This window comes from Diceros bicornis, chromosome 12 (genome assembly GCF_020826845.1).
Source record: "Diceros bicornis minor isolate mBicDic1 chromosome 12, mDicBic1.mat.cur, whole genome shotgun sequence".
Taxonomy (NCBI): Eukaryota; Metazoa; Chordata; class Mammalia; order Perissodactyla; family Rhinocerotidae; genus Diceros; species Diceros bicornis.
Genome location: NC_080751.1, coordinates 24,435,782 through 24,458,870, shown reverse-complemented (window position 1 = coordinate 24,458,870; position 23,089 = coordinate 24,435,782). Strand labels below are relative to the sequence as shown.

General features: G+C 36.3%; 1 pseudogene; it reads left to right on the top strand.

Annotated features, from left to right (window-relative positions):
• The first annotated feature begins 13,991 nt into the window (after window positions 1-13,991).
• On the top strand, window positions 13,992-22,128 carry LOC131412284 (brain-specific angiogenesis inhibitor 1-associated protein 2-like protein 1; annotated as a pseudogene).
• The last annotated feature ends 961 nt before the right edge of the window (window positions 22,129-23,089 follow it).

The window sequence follows — 23,089 nt, the reverse complement described above, 5'->3', positions numbered from 1 at the left end:
GCAGTTATATAATATAGGGAAAGTTGAAACTGCTTTTAAATGTATCCAGTTTTTTCTAAGGAAAAAAAATAAAGCAAAGAAGTGTATGGTGTGCTCACAACTAAAATGCATATCCTCTAATTATTCAATTATACTTTCATGTTTCTAGGACTATTACTTCAAAGATAAGGATATACTTAAAATATTTCGGAGTTCTTTCTAACCAGGTGGGAATTAGGCTTGATTTAATCAATGACAGCTTATCAAAATTTAAACATTGAAAATCTATTGTGTTTCTAAAAATGGTACCCCTCGTACCTCCTTTGGATAATTTACTTGGTTGCTAATATAATCAAAGACACAAAGTGCCATTCCATTCTAAAGGTCATAAACACTTCATTTTTCAAAGGCTAATCTTTACTGAACAGCTTATGAAAACTATTTTAGAAGTTCTTTTAAAGTGAGTTGTAAAATTAGGATTTAAGGAACTTAAGTCACAATTTTTTCAGGATTGAAGGGGAGTACAAGTCATAACTAATTTTGACATTTGGGGTAAAATTAATTAACATGTAGGAATAAATGGTCTGTGATTCAACAAATTGGTATTTAAAGAGCTTATAAAATATTTTGTACACAAATATTCTTATGTATGTTTAAAGCTCTAAATTCTTATAAGATATACCATCATCTGTTGTAGTTATTTAAATGTAGGACTCATATTTCCTTTTTAAAGTTTATTTTAAAAATTTGTTTTGAAATATACATGCAAAAGAAAGTATAAAACAGATTTACACACTGTAAGGAGAAAGGAAGATATTCGTAGAGCAACAAGTTCTTCAATACTTTGAAAAGTAGATTCGAAGTTGATTACAATATCTGTGTTTAAATCTGATGTTACATAAATTATGTCTATTTATGTTTTAGGGGTTTTGTTAAAGCCTTTAACAAAGAGTAGTGGTTATTAATATATGGGGATACCTTTTTAAGGCCGATAAACAATTAAAATCATAGGATATAAAAGTTCTAAAGGACTTTGAAAATCCATCGAGTTTCTTTTTTGCTTTATGTCTATTTACATTTTTAGTGAAGCAGCACATAAAGAGTCTATCTTGTTTCCCAAGCATGGATATTTTACCTCACCTAAAGCTATAGTTACAACTCTTGCTTTCATTACTGGTGACCCTCAAATTCCTATTTCTAGCTTAGACTTCTCTGTTGGACGTCATGTACATCCACTGAAAAGAGGCCATTGGATTTTAACTCTTAGGAAGTTAATGATATGATGTCTGGGACTTCCTTCAAAATAATAGAGGAAAAGAGGGAATGGATGAAACAAGATTAGCCAAGAGTTGATAATTGTTGAAGCTGAGTGAAAATATGTGTAACTTTGTTATACTATGCTTTTGTATATTTAAATTTTTTCCATAATAAAAAGTAAATAAAAAATATTTATTAGTTTATGGAAAGTAATTTTTGCAGTGTGTTGAGGAGATTGAGCTTCCCGTGCTTTGGAGCACATATTCACAGTATTATTCACATATGTTATTTTCTTTATCTGCTCTCAAATCTTGTGAGGTTGGTTGGTGTGAGACTCAGAGTATTTTGGTTATTTACTCAAAGTTGCATAGTTGGTAGGTGGCAGAACTTGGTACTCAGTCTTCAGATTCCTGGTTATTTTGGCTATAAGAGCTACCTAAAATTTTCAGCATATTAACAAATGTTAATTTAAAAAAACACACCGTATCACTTGAGAATCAGATTACCAGATTGACATCAACAAAACATGCTTTATCTAAATTCAAGTTGTAAAATTTGAGTTTTGGTAATTGAAAATTATTTTGTGGGACATTATTACCCACAAAATAATTTTCTGGGCATCACTTCAATTTCATCTTTATGGGTGTTCAGAAAGATATTAATAGGGCATTAAATGAGAAGACTAGTTTGATACCAGGTCTTTCTATCTCCCCTTTTAATTTCATATTAATTTTAATTCTTTACTAATGTGTAGTTTCTAAGTAATTTTAAAATTCCATACTGGTTGGTTCATGTTAATGAATGGTGTTTTCTGTTCTTGGTTGAGCCTTTTTTGCTCAATAGAATATTGCTTTGCTACATTATGGAAGTTCTAATCCAGGGAAAATTGTGTAAACCAGATACGGAGTTGAGATTAATGGCTTTGTACATGAGGTTTAATTTATTTACAAACAGATATTTGGAATAATTTTTTCTAACTAGAGATCTTCTCTTTTCAAGTTTTGAAGTTTGTAGCTTAATTTTTTTAATCTTACTGATTCCAAATCCTTGTCTTTTTAGGGTAAATTTTATTTTTCAGAGCTAAGTCTGGAAATAAAAAAATGGATTAACAAGTTGTAATAGAGATCACATCACTTTATAGATATGTTTCCTTTATTAAAAAGCAAAAAGCAGAAGTCATTTAAATTGTATCTTTATTTCTTCAGTGTTTTAAAACTCTTCGTTTCATGCTTCCATTCCTGCTACTGACCTCTTCAGTCTTCCTCTTACCTGATGTAAAAAAATAAAGGTTGTCTGTTCATGTTTATTAATGTTTGGAGAAGCAAACAACTAGCATATATTTTCTGCCTGTATTTCCTCCGTTGATGAATAAATTTTATGGTATACTCAGATCAGCACCTGATAATTCCTGCATGCCTTTTTATTTGCACAGTTTGGTATTGGGTCCTCTCCCTCCCCAGGAATGTATTCCTATCAATAAAATAGCTAAATCTTTTATCCCAAGAGAAATTAGAAGTCAGTGGGGGGCCTAGTGCTGAGAGAAACCTGAGAGATAGGACTAGGTTTTCCTGTAATCCCAGTCCTTGGCACGGTGCCAGACACAAGATAGGTCTCAAGTGTTTGTTGAGTGAATGAAAGAATGAAATCTAGTCATCAGCCTTGAAACAAATTTAAATGTATTTCGTCTCAGAAACAGAATTGTCTTTTTTCTTTGTAGTATTCAAAGTTAGTTTTGAATGTATTTGATAACATTTTCTTAATCTCTTTTAATCATCCTTAGAATCAAGACCTTTTTGGTTACTTCTCATTATTACATCTCTTGTTAAATGTAAGACCATTTCAAAATTTAGTTCATTAAATTTTTAAGTTATAAAATATATTTAAAAGTCCATAAAATTTACATCTACATTTTATCAAATGGTTATCAACTTATCACCATGTAATCACCACTGCCAAGATCAAGGAATAGAACATTATTGGGATCACATCATTCCCTGCATATCCCTTGCCCATTACAATCATTTCTGTCTCCCCAGAGACAGAAGTAGTTGTTTTCTTGCATCTCTTTTGACTTAACCGTCTGTATATGCATTCCTAAACAATATGGATTTGTTTTGCCTGTTTTAAATTTTGTGTGAATAGAATTATATTGTATCATTTTTGTAACTTGCTTTTTTCACTTAACATTATGTTTATAAGATTCATCCATGTTATTGTGTGTATCTATAGCTTCTTCATTTTCATTGCTGTATGCTATATAGTATTCCATTGTATGAATATACCACAATTTATTGATCTGTTCTACTGTTGATAGGCATTTGGAGTGTTTCCAGTTTAGGGCAATTATATTGGTGTTGCTCTGAAAATTCTTTTATGTGTATCATGGTTGCACATTAAGATGCAAATCTATAGAGTATATCCTAGGAGTGAAATTTCTGAGCTGCAAGAGATGCATATTTTCAACTTGACTAGATACTGGCGCAGTTTTCCAAATTGGTTGTGTTGATTTATATTCCCAAATAATGTGTGAGAATCCCAGTTACTCCATATCTTTGCCAAAGCTTAGTATTATTAGAGTTTTAAAGTTTTGTCAATGGTTGGGCATGTAGTAATATCTCATTGTGGTTTTAATTTGTGTTTTCTTGATTACTGATGAGATTGAGCCCCTATTGTTAGGTTTGTTGTCTATTTTGGATATTTTCTTTTGTGAAGTGCCTGTTCTTATATTTCACTCTTTTTCTATTACACTGTCTACCTTTTCTCTTTGATTTGTAAGAGATCTTTACTTATTCTGCATAGTAGTCCTTTGTCAGTTATATGTGTTGCAGATATTTTTCCCACTTTGTGGATTGTCCTTTCATTCTTTCTTATGGTGTTTTTAAGTAGCTGAATTTTTTAATCTTTTCATTTATAGTTGGTCCTTTTTGTATGCCTTGTGTAGGAAATCTTTTCTTACCTCATGATCATGAAAATATTTCCCTATATTTTCTTATAAAAGATTTCTGTTAAAAGTTTTCCCTTAAATATTTATCATATGACTTTTTTTGTAGTGTGCAATATTTGGCAATGGTTCCTCCTCTTCTTGAAACTTCATCTACTCACATGACTGTGAATTCAAAAATGTTGCTAATTCCAAAACTCTGATTGGTATTGACTATACTCCTTAGCTGAGATCCTTATTTCCAACCACCTCCTGGATCTTTCCACTTGAATATCTTGCAAATATCTGAGTTTAGAGCTCTTTTTTTAATCTTTTTGTTTTCTTTTTATATTAAATTATCATATGATGATTATACATGGTGGAATCTTTGACTCTTCTTTCCTTACCTTCTCCATCCAAATAACCATCATGTGCAAGTGATTCTAATTCTGAAATGCATGTCAGACCCATTCATTCTCTTCTCTCCAGTTCCACAATTACTGCTCAGAGTTCTACCTAGTCTGGTATAATAGCCTTCTAATTGGTTTTCCTGTCTTCCTTCTATCCCCCCTCTCTAGTCAGTCATTCACGCTGCCACAGAATTTTCTTTCTAAGACACAAATCACATCTCTTTCCTGCTTTTATAGCTTTTCATTGCCTTTATTATAACAAAAAGTTTACATTCCTTCACATGGCTTCTACCATTACTCTGCAGGAATTTCATGTTTTAGCCACACCAGGCTACTTATTATTTCCCAAAGAAGCTGTGTGCTTTCATTGTGCCGTTTTTCATGTTGTTCCCTCTGCTTGGAATAGTCTTCCTTCCTTCTCTTCCCACTGGGAAAATCCTTTTCCTTCCACCATCATTCCCAGAAAGAACTAATCCTCTCTGCCTCTGGGCTTCCCATAGCACTTTATTCATACCTTTATTGCAGGATTTATCATATTGCATTATATTTATTACTTTATATATCTGTTTCCCGTGCTAGACTATGAGGTTTTTGAAGACAGAGAATATGTTTTATTAAAATTTTTATTCTTAAAGATTTTATTTATTCATTTTTTTCCCCCCAAAGCCCCAGTAGATAGCCGTATGTCATAGGTTCACATCCTTCTAGTTGCTGTACGTGGGACTCGGCCTCGGGTTGGACGGAGAATGGTGCCTTGGGGCGTGCCCGGGATCTGAACCCGGGCCACCAGCATCAGAGCGCGCGCACTTAACCGCTAAGCCATGGAGACGGCCCCAAATCTTTTTATTCTTAGAATCTAGCAGTGCCTGGTACAAAATAGTACTCAATAAATACTTGAATTAAAGAATTGTGCTAACCTTAAAAAAGAAAATAGAAATGTATGCATTGACTTAAAAGTCATGACCAGGGAAAAATGTTGATGAAAGAGTACAGTGGGCTGTTTTGAGTAGGTTCTAGGGGAACAGATTAGAACGTGCTGTTCTGGCCCAATGCTAACTGAAGGAACAAAAAATAATCTTTTTTTGTGTGTGTGTGTGAGGAAGATCGGCCGTGAGCTAACATCTGTCAACCTCCTCTTTTTGCTGAGGAAGACTGGCTCTGGGCTAACATCCATGTCCATCTTCCTCCACTTTATATGGGACGCCGCCACAGCATGGCTTGCCAAGCGGTGCGTCGGTGTGCCAGGGATCCAAACCGGTGAACCCTGGGCCGCCACAGAGGAGCGTGCACACTTAACTGCTTGCACCACTGGGCCGGCCCCGGAACAAAAATACTCTTAAAAGAACAAATGAAATTGAGTTCTCCTCATTTTTAAAAGGATGACTTACGTTTCAAACAGACTTAGAACAAGAATATAAATTTAAATAAAATTAGTTTTAAAAACGTAAGAAATTCACAATATTGCTGAAGAAATTAGTATCTTTTTCAGAAAACATTACTGAGTATAGTCTATCCTATTACAAGTTTTATAGTACCATGAATATATCTGTTTTGACAATGCTTCTGGCTTTTACTCTGGAAGGTGCTGGTAAATCAGGTACCCCTTAGGTACAGTGACAGGTTAACAGTTCTTGCATATGCTGATTTGGCAGACTCCCATAAAAAATAAAACCTCTGGTGACTAGAGTCCAAATATTTACTTAAGGTTCACACAGCAAACACACAACACAATTGAATTTTGGCTAGACAATTTTTTACAGTTCATCTGGAGGTAGCAGGGTTGATTATCTTTCTCTCTTTTCATGTTAACATAACTGATTCATTGTATGTACAAGAGTTTTTTTTTTTTTTTTGAGGAAGATTGGTGCTGCTCAAACATCTGTTGCCAATCTTCCTCTTCTTCTTTTTTCTCCCCAAAGCCCCAGTACATAGTTGTATATCATAGCTGTAGGGTTGTAGCTCTTCTATGTGGGACACTGCCTCAGCGTGGCTTGATGAGCGGTGAGTAGGTCCGCACCCAGGATCCAAACCAGCAAACCCTGGGGCCGCGGAAGCAGAACGCACGAAATTAACCACTACACCCAGAGTATTCTAAATACAAAATGTTCTTGGTAGAAAAACTTTAAGAGCAAATTGATTTTTCATTAAAATATTATATATTGTTTATATCTGGAATTCTGGTTGGAGTAAATCTTTAAAGAAACTTAAAAAAGTTTGTCTATGTCTGCAGATAAGTTATCTTCTGATGATCAATTTATAGATTTTAAAATAAATCAGCCACTAATATTAAAAGCAACTCCCAGAGAAACATGGTCAATTGGATACCTGTGTTTATTTTCACTCTCTCTTGAAAACACACTGAAGTGAAAGTCAAGGAATTTAGAAAGTCATAAACTCCATAAGGACAAAGAGAACATGAGAGGAGGTGTCAACAGAATTTTGGAAGCTGGGAAGTCAGTAGATGAATGAATGGTAAGTAACTTACTAAAGAAAGCTGACCCCTCAGTCTGTAGCAGCCTTCTACCTGCCACACCTGGCTAGCCGAGATATTAAGTATCAGCCAATCCTGTGCAGATACTGATGGTTTCCAGGCAAGTGGCCAGCATGAACTCAGTAGGGAACCAAAGCTCTGTCTTGGATGATCTGATTGCAATACATGTGTCTAGACTCTGAGCCTGGGGATAACATTCATAGATGAAATATGCTATGTAAGCATATATTATGAATTATTACAGGAGTAGGATGATGGTATCAGAGGAAGAACCTCAGTGGCTCTGTTAATTCAACAAGGATATCGTAATTCTAAATATTATGTAATCGTAATATCTAGAGCTATACTGTCCACTACCTTAGCCACTAGCCACATGTGGCTTTTGAGCTCTTGAAGTATGGCTAGTCCGAATGGAGATGGAATGTAAGTATAAAATTCACCCTGAATTTCAAAGACTTAGTATAAAAAAATGTAAAATATCTCAATAATTTTTATATTAGTTGCTTGTTGAAATATTTTGTGTATATTGTGTTAAACCAAATATATTATTAAAAATATTTCACCTGTTTTTTACTTTTCTAATGTGGATACAAGACAATTTTTAAGTTACATATGTTCTTTTATTTTCTTTTATACAGCTCTGGATAGAGGTATTAATCCTCAGGAGTGGCTGGTATGGTTCCCTGGTCTGTCTCTTACAGGGGATGTTTAAAAAGAAGGTACTCTAAATGAGGACCTCCTCCATACTGTGCAGCACCTCTCTGTAGCAGCTAAAGTACTGCAGTATATACCTTTGGCAAACTACAAAATTAGTGGCATTGTGAGTTTATTTACTGAATAAAAGGGAATAGTCTAAAGTTATCGATAGACATCTTGCTAAAATTTGTAATTTTCTTGTTATTCGTCCACCATGTCTCTTCAGCACAACTCCTCTGAATCCATATAACTTTCTGTATTACTGATTCTGATTACTGAATGCTGTAAGAGAAAAGCACACAGTTGAGACAACTGAGAAGACCATAGAGTCTTGGTTACCAACCTGGCCTTGGGTTCTTAAGTTTTCTAGCAATATTTATGTTTGCCTAATCATCTCTTTAACCTAGTTTTGATAGTGGCCATTTAAAACCTGTTTCATTCTTCTCAAACCTCTTATCTTTGTCCTCAGCAAATGACCTTACTTCCTACTTCACTGAGAAAATACTGTAGAAGGCGTCAGAGAAGAAGGCCCTTGACTTTCAACTATCTGTACCATATATATGTGCCATACCTACAGTCTAACCTGCACTCACAGCCATTTTTTTACTCCTGTCCAGTGCAAGGCATGGTGGTTCTCTTCTCCTGTCTGAGGATAATCTCTGTTTCTGTATTCTGTGTCTTATCCCCTTCTGCTTCCTCAAAGGCCTCTCTTTTTGCATCTTCAGTTTCTTTCTCCTTCCCTATTGGCTTCATCCCAACAAGACTTAAACATAATCTAACCTCTGCCATCTTAAAAAATCCTCTTTTTACCTCTTGTCCTCCTGTACCTACCACTAAGTCTTCCTCTAACAGTTGAGCTTCTTGAAAAATTGTTTGTTCATTGTTTCTACATTCTCACCTTCTATTCACTTTTTAATTCACTGAAGTAAAGCTTCCACCCCTGAGATTACTTTTGCCAGTCACTGGTAATTTGTATGTTTGTGATCCAAGGGGACAATTTTCAGTCTTAATCATAGTTAATCTCTGTGTAGCATTTGATAGTAGTAGTCATTTTCTCTTCTGTGAAATACTTTTTTCCCTTGGTTTTTGTTATACTCTACTCTTTTGGTTTTTATTCTAATGTCCTTTCTTCTTAGTCTCCTAGGTGACTCCCTCTTTTCTGCAGTAATAAATATTGATTTTCGTCAAGACTCCAGCCCTAGTCTGTTTTCTAACTTAACGTACCCTCCCTGGACTCAATTTCTATCTGCCTGCTGGTCATACCATAGTACCTCTACTACCAAATCTGTTCCTCTTACTCTATTCTTTATCTCAGTGAATAACAACTCAATCAACCCATGAGCACAAGAAGGAAACCAGATAATCATCTACATTCCAGCCACTTTGGTCCTTCCTCAACTCTCATTGCCAGGTACTCACCAAGTTCAGTCCATTTCATCACTTAATAGCTATTAATTCTGTTTACCTGTCTACATCCCAAATACAAATACAAAATGTCATTATAATCTCTCACCTAGTCTATTCCAATAACCTTCTAACTGGTTGCTCTCTCTCCAGTCTTTCACCTTTGCATAAAACCTGTGGTAGCTAAGTTTCCAAAGACGGCCCCCCGATGAACCACGTCTCCTGGGATTCATGCCCTGTTTAGTCCCCTCTTGTACTGAATCTGAGCTGACCTTGTTACTCACTTTAAGTAATGGAGCATGGCAGAAGTGACACTGTACCAGTTTTAGGCGTCAGCCTTAAAAATGCCTAGTAGCTTCAGCTTTTGTACCAGAGTCTCTCATAATGAGTCCAGCTACTTTGCTGGAGAACTATATGGAAAGAGAGTGCCTGAAACTGTGTGGAGAGAGAGAAGGACTCTGACATCCCAGCATCCTGGGTGAATCCAGACTCATAGATGTCCCTGTCAAGATGTGAGACCTATCAGAAAGCCATCTTACATGTTCCATACCCAGAAAACTCCCAGATGATTTCAGCCCCAGGTGATACCACATGAAGTTATAGAACTGCCTAACTGAGCCCAGTCAATCCACAGAATAATGAAAGATGACAAAATGGTTGTTGTTTTAAACTGCTAAACTTTGTGGTGGTTTATTTCACAATAGATAAAATCAAAACAAAACCTCTCTCTGTTCTGCTTACTACTCCAGTCTCATCTCTGGCAATTCACCTTTGACACTTTAAACTCCACCTTCATTAAGCTGCTTGGAGTTTCCTGAATGAACTCTGTTTTTTCTCCTAGACTTTTGCTCCTACTGTTAGCAACATTTTTTTTTTTGCTGAGGAAGACTTGCCCTGAGCTAACATCCGTTGCCAATCTTCCTCTTTTTTGCTTGAGGAAGACTTGCCCTGAGCTAACATCTGTGCCCATCTTCCTCTGTTTTGTAGGTGGGTTGCTGCCACAGCATGGCTGCTGAGTGGTGTAGGTCTGCACCTGGGATCTGAACCTGCAAACCCCGGGCCGCTGAAGTGTAGTGCATGAACTTAGACACCAGGCCACGGGGCTGGCCCCAGAAACATTTTATTTTTTTAACTTATACTGTCCCCTACTAAATTCATACTCAATTTTCAAATCTTTTCTTAGCCATCCCTAAAGCCCTGGGTGACTAAGGTAGTTGCCTTGCTTATGTCCTCTCATCGTAGTAAATACTCTTACTGGCAGAATAATGGTTGAGAGTATAGAGTCAACCAGTGTAATATTTTGCAAGTTACTTATTTTTTCTAAGCTTCAGTTTATTCATCAGTAAAATGAGGATAATAATAGCAATTACCTAGTTTTCTGGGAGCATGTTGGAGTACTCAAAAAATGTTAGCTATTATTAACGTTAGTAACGTATTATCGTAAGTGCCCGTTCATCACTTTATCCCTAAAATCTAGCCCAGTGCCTGGCTCATAAAATGTGCTATATAGAATGATTGAATGGGTGAATGAATTCAGATCATTTGGATTTTATCATATTAATCCAATTAAAGCCTAATTTCTAGATTTTTTTTTATTGTGATGAAATATATGTAACATAAATTTGCCAATTTAACCAATTTTAAGTGTAGAATTCAGTGGCATTAATTACATTCACAATGTTGTGCAACTATCACCACTGTCTATTTCCAAAATTTTTTCATTACCCTAGATAGAAACTCTGTCCCATTAAGCAATAATTTCTCATTTCCTCCTTCCCCCAGGGTCTGGTAACCTCTAATCTACTTTCTGTCTCTGAATTTGCCTGTGTAAGATATCTCATATAAGTGGAAATATACAATATTTGTTCTTTTGTGTCTGGCTTATTTTACTTAGCATAATGTCTTCAAGGTTCCTTCATATTGTAGCATGTGCCGGAATTTCCTTCCTTTATAAGAAAGAATATTCCATTGTATATATATACTACTTTTTGTTTATCCATTTCTCTGTTGATGGACGCTTGGGTTTCCACCTTTTGGCTATTGTGAATAATGCAACTATGAACATGGGTGTACAAATATCTGTTCGAGACCCTGCTTTCAATTCTTTTGGGTATATACACACAAGTAGAATTGCTGGATCATATGGCAACTCTATTTTTAATTTTTGAGAAACTACCATACTGTTACTTATAGCAGCTGTTCCATTTTACATTCCCACCAGCAGTGCACAGGTAATGCATTTTCTCCACATACTTGCTGACATTTATTTTCTGCTTTTTTTTTTTTTTTTTATAATGGCTATCCTAATGTGTGGGAAGTGCTATCTCATTGTGGTTTTGGTTTACGTTTCCCTAATGATTAGTGATGTTGAACATCTTTTCAAGTGCTTATTGGCTATTTGTATATCTTCTTTGAAGAAATGTCTGTTCAAGTCCTTTGACCATTTTTTAATCAAGTTGTTCATTTTTTGGTTATAGAGTTGTAGGAGTTCTTTATATATTCTGGATAGTAAGTGGTTATTAGATTTGATTTGCAAATATTTTCTCCTATTCCATGGTTGCCTTTTCACTCTGTTGATAGTGTCCTTTGGTAAACAAAGTTTTAAATTTTGATGTAGTCCAGTTTATCTATTTTTACTTTTGTTGCCTATACTTCTGGTGTCACATCCAAGAAATCTTTGCCAAATCCAGTGTCATGAAGTTTTCTCCCTGTTTTTTCCTAAGAGTTTTGTAATTTTAGGTCTTACATTTAGGTCTCTGATCCATTTTGAGTTCATATTTTACATATGGATATCCAGTTTTCCCAACACTATTTGTTGGAAAAACTGTCCTTTTCCCATTTTATGATCTTGGTACCCTTGTTGAAAATTATTTGACCATATATGTGAGGATTTATTTCTGGGCTCTCTCTTTTATTTCATTGGTCTATTTATCTGTCTTTATGTCAGTACCACATTCTTTTGATAACTAGCTTTTAGTAAGTTTTGAAATCGTATGTGTGAGTCCTCCAAGTTTGTTGTTTTTCAAGATTGTTTTGGCTATTCTGGGTCCTTTGAAATTTCATATGAACTTTTGGATGGGTTTTTTCATTTCTGCCAAAAGTGCTGTTGGGATTTTACATTGAATCTATATATAACTTTGGGTAGTATTGTCATCTTAACAAAGTTGTCTTCCAATGCATGAACACGACGTGTTTCAATTTATATCTTCTTAAATTGTTTTCAGCAGTGTTTTGTAGTTTTTGGTGTACAAGGCTTGTACCTTCTTGGTTAAATTTATTCCTAAGTATTGTATTCTTTAAAAATTTTTAAATTATGGTAAAATACATATAACATAAAATTAACCATCTTAGCCATTTTTAAGTGTACAATTCAGTAGTGTTAAGTACATTCACATTGTTTTGCAGCCAGTCTCCACAACTTCTCATCTGGCAGAGCTAAAATTCTGTACCCGTTAAACAAGAACTCCTCTTTCTCCCCTTCCCCCAGCCCATGGCAACCACCCTTCTACTTTCTGTCTCTGAATTTGACTACTCTAGGTATCTCATATAAGTGTAATCATACAATATTTGTCTTTTGTGTTTGGTTTATTCATTTAGCTTAATGTCCTCAAGATTCATCCATATGTCAGAATTTTCTTCCTTTTAAAATCTGAACAGGATTCTATTGTATGTATATACCATATTCTGTTTATCCATTCATCTGTTGATGGGCACTTGGGTTGCTTCCACCTTTTGGCTATTTTCTATTGGATACTGCTGCTATTGGATAATGCTGCTATTGGATAAACTATTGAATAATGCTGCTCTGAAAACAGTTCTTCAAATTTATTAGTTTACTAGGGCTGTCGTAACAAAATACCGCAGACTGGGTATGTGGACTAGAAGTCCAAGATCAGGTGTCATCAGAGTTAATTTCTCTTGAGGTCTCTCTCCTTGATTTGCAGTTGGCTACCTTCTTGCTGTGTCCTCACATGGCCTTTTCTCTGTGTGTGCACATCTGTGTTATCTCTTCCTCTTCTTAAAAGGACACACCAGTCATATTGGATTAAGGCCCACCATATGACCTCATTTAACCTTAATTACCTCTTTAAATAGAAATACAACTGTTTTTTGCCTATTGATTTTTTTTTTCTTTTTGTGAGGAAGATCAGCCTTGAGCTAACAGCTGATGCCAATCCTCTTCTTTTTTTTTTTTTTTTTTTACTGAGCAAGATTGGCCCTGAGCTGACATCTGTGCTCATCTTCCTCCACTTTATATGGGACACCACCACAGTGTGGCTTGACAAGCGGTGTGTCGGTGTGCGCCTGGGATCTGAACCTGCGAAGCCTGGGCCATTGAAGCAGAGTGCACGCACTTAACCACTTGCACCACCGGCTGGCCCCCTTTGCCTGTTGAGTTTGTATCTTGCAACTTTGCTGAATTTATATCTTAGCTCTGACAGTGTTTTGTGGATTCTTTAGGGTTTTCTACATAGAAGATTATGTCATCTGCAAATAGAGTTTTATTTCTTCCTTTGCAATACAGATGTCTTTTAATTTTCTTGCCTAATTACTCTGGCTAGAGCTCCTGGTTCTATGTCAAATAAAAGTGGCCAAAGTGGACATCCTTGTGTTGTTCCTGATCTTAGAGGAAACCAAGCCTGTTTTTTCTATAAAGTAAAACCTTCCACATATGGAGAGTGGTCTTTCATATTTAGGATACATTTCTCATTAGCTTGGTTTGAATGAGGCAACAGAAGAGCTTATTAAGAACAAGAAGAAAAAAGTGTGGGATGGGAAGAGTTGGGACAAAGCTGATAGGTAGGTATGGGAGAACATCACAAGACTTGACAAGATGTCGTTGAAACAGAGTGGGGTCAGGGACATCGAAGAATCACCCCACCACTAGGAGGCAGTACCTAGCTGTCTCAGGGCTACATCCTGAACGAATGAGCAGGACTCTGCAAGGTATTTGCAAGTATAATGGATGTTCACAGAATATGACAGGCATTTTTATAAATGAGGAATAAACATAAAGTGAAAAATAAGTGTAGTTCATAAAAGTTTCCTGTATGGTTGGCTTCATTGATATGGGGTCCGTGTAATTTATTATCTATACTTTGAGTAAAAGAGGGTGCTACTAATGATCCTCCCTTAAAAGCAGGTGTGCACTGACTGTCACAAGCAAACTGGGACATAGGTTATCTTATTTATAGAGCTCTTCACGTTGATAGATTGCAACTATAGTTAGCATTTAATCTTGGGAATTTTTAGTCATGATGGCATGTTATTAATTTCTGTAAAGAACTGACTGCTAAAGCAATCTAGAGGTGGGTTGATAAGGTTGAGAAATTTAATGTAAATAGATTCAGATTACAAGTGAACATGGATAATAAAGGATAATTTACAAAGAATGTAGAGAACTCGACTTGTGTTACCTCTTTTACTGCATATAACTAAATCTGTTCTCTAAGCTGGACTGCCCTTTAGGCGACTTTTTTGTCTGTTACGTTGAGTCAGAGTAATCCTTACGGTCATGCAACTTTCTGTGATGATTGATGATGAGTTTATAGCTCATTTCTGCTTACTGTTATTTTCTGAAAGTTTATAGTAGCATCTGTGAATCAGTTGACTCACCTATATATGACAGAATCTGTTTTCTATGGGTAGTATGTCTTTTAGAAAAGCCTCCATGGAAGGATGTATATGTTACTTATATACGGTGCTGTAATCTTTGATATCAAGCTAAAATTTGGAGATTGATGTCATAAGATATTAGTAAACTGTCATGACTCTGTGGTCTATCACCTTCCTGAAATCTTAAAAAATAATTAGTTTATATTTTTAGTTTCTACCACCTACCTGGCAAGAGTAAAGCTTTCCATAGTTTTATCATTTGTATGTAAAGTAATATTCATCTTCTTTGGCTGCTTTGCTGGTTCTTTTTCTGGTCCTCTAACCTGATGGTGTTGCCCAAGGCCCTGTCTTCCACCTCTAAACTCTGTATTCATTCTCTCTGGGAGCTCATTCATTCTGGTGATGAGAGATTCAGCTGTTATCTCTGTGTTGGCTTTTAAAGCTATCTGTTCAAATTGATCATATCAATTTTATCAAATCTAAAACTTAATTCACCTTTGTCACACTCCCCCTCCCAACTTCCTGAGATCATTTATATCTGTCTTTCTCGCCATAAGTCTGTCTGTCCTATATATTACTATCAGTCTTATCATCCTAAATAATTATCATTACTGCTCTCTCTAGAAGTCTATAGGGGCCTCATTTTGTCTGTTACTTTAAATTCAGGCTCCCATGCCTTTCAAGGTTTTTTATCATCTAGTTCCACCATCTCTCTCTCACTGGTCCTCCCAGGATCTAACTTTGTCCCTCTCCATCCTCCCTTGGCAGTTAGGCTGGTCTCCTTTTTGTCATGGTAAATGCATCTTGCTAATGAGGTCCAGTTAATTCTGGAATGCACAACAGAAGGTCTACCTTACCCTGAGCCTTTCCTGACCACCCCCGGCTCTTAAGACTGTTGCCTAATTATGAATATTTGTTTTACAAATGTTTAGAAGGTAACTGGCATTTAGTTCCTTAATTGTTTTGACTGTTGCTTTGTTTCCTTCACTACCCTGTAAGTTCTGTGAAGGCAGATAGACCTGTGTTATACCTCTTTGTACTTCTGTGTAATTAAGTGCTAGGCACATAGTAAAGGCTTGCTTATATCTTAAACATACCATATTTTCCAATAGTTACCTTAACCACACCATATTTGTAATTTAGTTTAATTTAATCATGTTTTTCATCAATCATAGGTTGTCGTAATTCAAATCCTCATTTTTAAGGAACCAAAGCTTAGAGATCAATGGTTCTCAATCTCATCAGACTGAACACCTTCCTTTTACAAATAAATGCTTTGTAACATCCACTTTATTATCCTGAAATAAAATTTATAGACAGTATAACCTATTTATACATCTAATTTAAAAAGACAATATAATGTTTGAAATCTTAAGAAGCAGTAAAGAAAACTGATTTATAATAAAATATTAGATGTTTCAATATTTCAATGCTTAGGCATGTCTACACCAGAAGTCCCAAGGAAGTAGTCAGATGCTTGCACTTATAACAGAATCACTGTGAAATTAACAGCTACATATGCAGACTGATAGAGGTGCATTATATTGATGTTTTAAATATCATTAGTTTCCTTTAGTAGCTTTTCTGAAATGGTGAACTACACTCGAAAAAGTTCCAAACTTTGTATTCCTGAAAAATTCAGCACATACCAGTACTATGCAAGAAAACATTGTGTTTATATGTAATATGGAGTTAGATTCCAGGCTCACATAATTATAAATGTTTTTTCCTTATATGACTATCAGGAGTTTGGCAGTCCTGGGACAATTCTTTGTTCTATGGAACTGTCCTACTTCCTGCCCACTTGCTTCTTGCCCAGTAAATATCAGTAGCATCTCACCCATCGCAGTAATTATGATAACCAAAAATGTCCCCACAAATTTCCAAAAATATTTTTAAAATTTTAATTTTCCACAAATTTTTTTTTTTTTTTTTTTTTGTGAGGGAGGTCAGCCCTGAGCTAACATCCATGGTAATCCTCCTCTTTTTTTTCCTGAGGAAGACCGGCTCTGAGCTAACATCTATTGCCAATCCTCCTCCTTTTTTTTCCCCAAAGCCCCAGTAGATAGTTGTATGTCATAGTTGCACATCCTTCTAGTTGCTGTATGTGGGACGCGGCCTCAGCACGGCCGGAGAAGTGGTACGTTGGTGCGCGCCCAGGATCCAAACCCGGGCCGCCAGTAGCGGAGTGTGCGCACTTAACCGCTGACCCACTGGGCCGGCCCTCCACAAATTTTTAACAATTCCCTTTTCTTACAGGATGCTGCCCCATTGAGATAATGTTGAAAAAGATTTTGATTTTCAAATGAAATCAACATTCTTCAAATTGTGTTTTGTGATAAACTAGTTTTTGACGTGTTAGTAGAGTACCCCTGAGGGAGAAAATATTCTATAGTCAAAGCAAAATAGTTTTTTTTCTCTCTGAACTGTGACTTTTCATAGCCTTTAATGTGTTAATAGGTATTGTCAATCTACCAGAGGAAGATGCACTGTTTCCCCAAACTGTTACATCGTGGAGTCCTTTTGAAAATGCTGAATTAGATTGTTTAAAAATATAGCCCCTTTAGGCATATTAGATTCTGTGGGTTGCACTTTGAAGATAAAAACATGCATGTCTGTAATGTGCTCTGTTTATAGTGGGATATAGGCAGTCCTTGGTCACCTAGAGAACTTTTAGAGTTGCGTATGTCTTGCCACATGTGAGCACTTCTGTTGCACCAGAATATTATGGAACAATTCAATCCTGGACTGTGAAATTTAATAAACCTAGGAAAAGTTATGAAAAAATTATGAAAAACTTATTGCACAATTGAATTTGATATCAACCTAAAAGTGGAAGGAAGAGGGAGTGGCTAAAATTAGTGAAAGAGGTCAATCCCAGGTCTCTTGTGTTGACCAAACTCAGATCTCGTGTGGATTGTTAAAGATTTTCTTTACTAGTTCAAAATAGTTCAAAAAAATTCATAAAGAGATTATATACAAATTGGAGAAGACAGAACTCAATGTAAAATATATGAATGCATCTCTAAAAAGATACCAAACTGAACATAGCAATAAGTTAGACTCTTTGGAGCAATCTCGGAGTTGAAGAAGATGAGATGGAAAAGTCAAAGAGAATGAAATGCGCTAAAGAATAGAAAGAACACAAATAGACTATGTGGAAACCGTTACGCCTTGCCAGAGTGAAGTCCAGAAGTTTATTGCAGATGTTTGCAAAGGAGCTCTACTTGAAGAGAAGAGGTGATTCTGTTTTTTGGTTGACAAATATTGTAGTTTTGTAAATCACATACATTATCATCACATATAGTATGCAGAATTACTAATTTCAAACTGCTTAGCTAGTAGGAAATCTGTGGTGATGATACCAAAGTACCAGAGAAAATAATGAGTATGATAGAAAAAATAAAGACTCCAGTCTTTATCCCAATATCTGGAACACCTCTGCCTTCATCAATAAGAGAAGCAACATGATTGTATCAAAAAGTAGACTGCACACTTGGGTCCACTCTACTTCTCCATGTAAAATGCCCCCATCTCTTTAAGCCAGAACATATACCAGCCCTTGATTGATATGTTTAACAGCACATCATTAGTTCCAAAGAGTTGAGAAAGGATACTCAACAAATACTTCAGATGATCCCAGATAACAGTGATTGGTTTCTTTTGTAACTGGACTGAACATGATGAAAAAAAGTAAATTAAAAGCTATTTTTCCATATACTGCTGATAAGGCCTTACTTAGTTTGGTACAGGGGGATGTTATCTCATTGTTAATCTCTGAGGAAAAAGGTGGCTAACTTTATGGAGAATTTGACACCAAAGCAAGCAGTTGGTTACCATGGTCTTATACAAATTTGCTGGAAGAAAATGGAAAGGAAACAGTGACTATGGCGACTCCGTGCCCTGCACCCAAAAGAAGCATCAGCCTGATGAATTTATCTGAGAAAAGTAGTGTTGTCGTTCCCCTTACAGAATTATTTGGAATGTTTGTAAATAAGAGCAGCAGATAAGATAGTATGTATTTCCAAAAATGCCTTTACTTTTAAAGCATCAGTGTCAAAATTAGAAATTATATTTCCTAATGCTATAAGTGTAGCAAAACTGCCTTCTCTCTCTCTCTTTTTTTTTTTTTGGTGAGGAAGATTAGCCCTGAGCTAACCTCTGTTGCCAATCCTCCTCTTTTTCCTGAGGAAGATTGGCCCTGAGCTAACATCTGTGTCCATCTTCCTCTGTTTTATATGTGGGACGCCTGCCACAGCATGGCTTGGCAAGCGGTGTGTAGGTCTGCACCCAGGATCTGAACCTGTGAACCCTGGGCCGCCGAAGCGGAGAGCGTGAACGTAACCACTACACTACTGGGCCAGCCCCAAAACTGCCTTTTCTAAGTGGAGAAAACCCCTTTGTTACTGTGAAACTCTGACCATCAGTGACAAATGACCCACAGCAGCAGTAATATGATGAAAAATGTTTTGAACTTCATCAAGATCAAATGCAGGTAAACCAGTGTGTGAACATTTCAGGCTTTTGGTCCCAGGCTCCTTTCTGCTGGGTTCAGGAAAGTCACAGCTTGTCTCTCTAAGGGTGGCAAAGTAGGCAACTTTACCAAATATTAATGACACAGGACCGTGTTTTTGCTACGCCGAGACCTGCAAAGTTGGGGAGCACAAGGTTTGAGTTACCCTAAATGCAGTTGTCAGGGAGCACGAGGCAAGATGATCCAGCCAGGAAAGAAAATGCAAACACATTTAATTAAATGGCTCATTGCTTTTCTCACCATAAAAGAGTTGGGGCATCTTTGCTTTCTTAGGGCAGAACAGCAGAGGAGTCCCAAGAGAAACAAGATGATTAACAGGAAGATGCCCAGTAGTTAAAGGAATTCCAAAACCCTAACTCTGTCTGGTTAGGACCAGCATTGGAGATGAAGACCTGGCCTGATGTCCCTTCAGGCCATATGACCCAGAACCCTCTCTCCCACACGAAGACAATAATTTCCTTACCCTCTCTTGGACAAAAGGGCACAAGTGGTCAGTCAGGGTGGACAAACAGTTTACGATTACACAGAGGTACCTGGCAATTTTTAGTGAAATAGTGCCTGAAAAAGCAGTCTTTGCTGCTCCCTCAGCAACAGAATTCCTCCACTTAAGGAGAGCCAGGACAATTTTGTTTCATTTGCCAGTTTACGAGGAGAATGGCAAACTACTGATAATTAGTTGTTACATATAAAATTCGAAGAAAAAATTCTGAAGAAAAGAGGGGAAGAAGATCAAAGGTACATTTATCACTTATAAAGGCAAGCGCATGACCATTCACTTGTCAAGCAGTATGCCTCATATTTTCTCCTGGGTTAACTAAAGTACAGACTAAGGAGCAACAAGAAGCAAATGCTAGTTACTGTAAAAATTCCTGCATCTCTGTAAAATCTAAGAGCTGGCAACGAAAACATAGTCGAATGATTTTAGGATATTTCTTTCAATAAGTATTCACTTCCAAATAAGAAAGGAAAAGTTTTAGATTTTTTTTCCTTCCTCCATGGGAAAATTCCAATAAAGTGATAAACTTGAGGTTTGGGATCTTTGTTGGTTTTTGTTGTTGGTTTATTTTTTGAGAATTTTAATGAAAGATGTGTATGTTTATATCAGCTGTGTTCATACTATGTCTATAAGGCCACCTATCTTGAGAAACTTAAAGCTTCCTCTTCAAAATGAAAACATCAAATTAAAAAAATATATATGTAGTCCCTTTAATGTGATGCTAAAATAGGTATCTTTTTTTTTCTGTTTATATTGGTTTAATCCATGTCAAGTGTAGTTTACAAAGGAAAAGGACAGGTACTTTTGTATTGAATATACAGACACAGCATCACACCGTGGGGCCCAAAGGAGGGGCAGGGGAGACAGCACTTTACCCTGGGAACAGAAATGGCTCTAATCCCAGGAATGGTTCTCAGCAGAAGGCTGTGCAGCCCAGGGCATAGATATCTTATTAAAGTGCTGCTGCACAGCAGCCTCAGCTATTAAAGTGTAAACAGGAAATCATTCTCACTTAAGCTAGTGTGACTCTTTTTAAAAAAAATTTTTTCTGCTCTTGGGTGTCCCTGGACTTTTGGGCTGCTATGATTGAGGTCTCAAGGACACAGGGCAACATGGGAAGTACTGTTAGGGCTGCAGGGTAATGGATCTAACATTTACTAAATTCACATTGTGATTTAGGTAGTGGGATAGATTCTTTTCATTTAATTTACTTAAATCCTTTTAGATATTTTTATTCTCCTTTTACAAATTATAAGAATTGAGACCAAGAGAAGTTAAATAACTTGTCCAGGATCATTCAGCTTTTAAGTACTTTAGCTTAGAGTTTAATCATGGTTAATCTGATACCAAACCAGTTATTTTGCCATTTTGCATAATCTAAAAAGCCGTGTTGATGCAGATTATTCATTAAAAGAAGAAACAAATTTTTATAACTGGGTAGATTATCTTTTGGAGGTGACACTACATCCCATTCCTAAGTAGAGGATTGTCAATGACTAAGGGGTGAAGAGCTTTTCTAGGAATAATGGGTTGGTGACCCTCTACAATAGTCACCCTTTGACAGAGAGTTGACTATCAGATCACAGGTGATAACAAGAAAGCAACCATGTAGGTCACTGTTGGACTAGAACCGCAGAATCAAAGCGAATCAGAAAAGGGCTCATCATGTAACTTCTTCACTCAAAATCCTTCATTTTGGCATTCTATTTTATTCATTGTAAAGCCGGTTTTTACAATGGCCTACAAAGCTCTACTTAATTCCTACCTCCACCCCTTCCCCCTATTGTCTTTCTAACCTCCCTTTCTACTATTTTTCTTGATCATTATGCTCTAGCCACTCTGGCATTCATGCAGTTTTTTGAATACATCAGGCATACCTCTGCCTCAGGCCCATTGCATTGGCTGTTCTGTATTCTAGAACGTTGTCTAGCTATCCACAGGCCTCACTTTCTTTTCTCCTGCAAGTCTTTGCTCAAATGTCATCTTCTCAATGAGGCCCACCCTGATCACTCTACTTAAAATTTCTACATCCCCTACCTCGATGCCCTCTTAGATTGCTATATTTTTTTCCATGGCACTCATCATCTTCCAACATACTATATAATCTATTAATTATGTTTATTATCTGCCCACTCCCTTCCTTGTAGAATGTAACCTGCATAGGAATTTTTATCTGTTTTATTTACTGACGCGACCCCAGTGCCTAGAACAGGGCCTGGCACAGAATAAGTACTACTTAATAAATATTTGTTGGGTGAATGATTGAATAAATGAATGAGCTCTTCCTTTTTTCTTCAGCGAGTTTCTGACATCTGCAGCAAGTAATTTGATCATCAGACAATGTATTATCATCAGACAGTGGCCCTGGTAGTGAATAGATCCTGGTTTATCTGAGAAACAATATAGTCAGTCCATTTTTGATAGAGTGACTTCACCATGGTGATTCTTGAATTAACATATATGAAAGACAAGCCTTGAATTTTTCTCTTTAAGCTTGTATATTCTTAGATTTTTCAGTAAATATTTTTCTTTTCATTTTGGAAAATTTTGGATATAAACTAAAGTGGGGAAATATAGCGGACCCTTATGTACCTATCACACAGCTTCAGCAGTAACACATGGCTAGCCTTATTTCAGAGATACTCGTCCTCTCTCACTGCCCCTTCCTTGAGATCATTTTGAAGCAAAATGCAATGACAGGAAGACAACACATCACTTTATCTGTAAATTATCTGAAAGGTTTTTGATAAAGTTGAATATTGTTAAAACTCTTATTGCAGCTCATGATTTGTTTCAAAATATGATTAAATCACTGCTGAAGTAACTCATATTCTGGAGTTTTACTATATTTGTGTCTTTCCATCTAAGATCTGCTGAACCAATTTTCTGACATATTTGATTTGAATGTGACTTCTTCCCTTTTGGCTATATAGCTCAGTGTACTTTTTAAAAAAATTTCTTCTTTAGGTACCTGCTTTTCATATAAATGGCCTTTTATATAAAGTGATTGGATACTTAAAAAAGAAAAGTTATTTGTTTTTAGGATAGTTGGGGGTATGGGTAATATTTAATTTTTCCAAAATTGGGCTATCTTTACTGTTACTATTAAAAGAAAAAAGCATTTTGTAATTGAGGGTTCCCTACTTATCTTTGGAATATGAGATGACCAAATCAATGACGCATGAGAAGGGTCAATTTTGTTGTACAAATGGCTGAAGAAGAGCTGGATAAAACACTTTGTTCAGCGCAAATGAGCTGTGATTTTTATCTGAAAGCTTATTTTTTG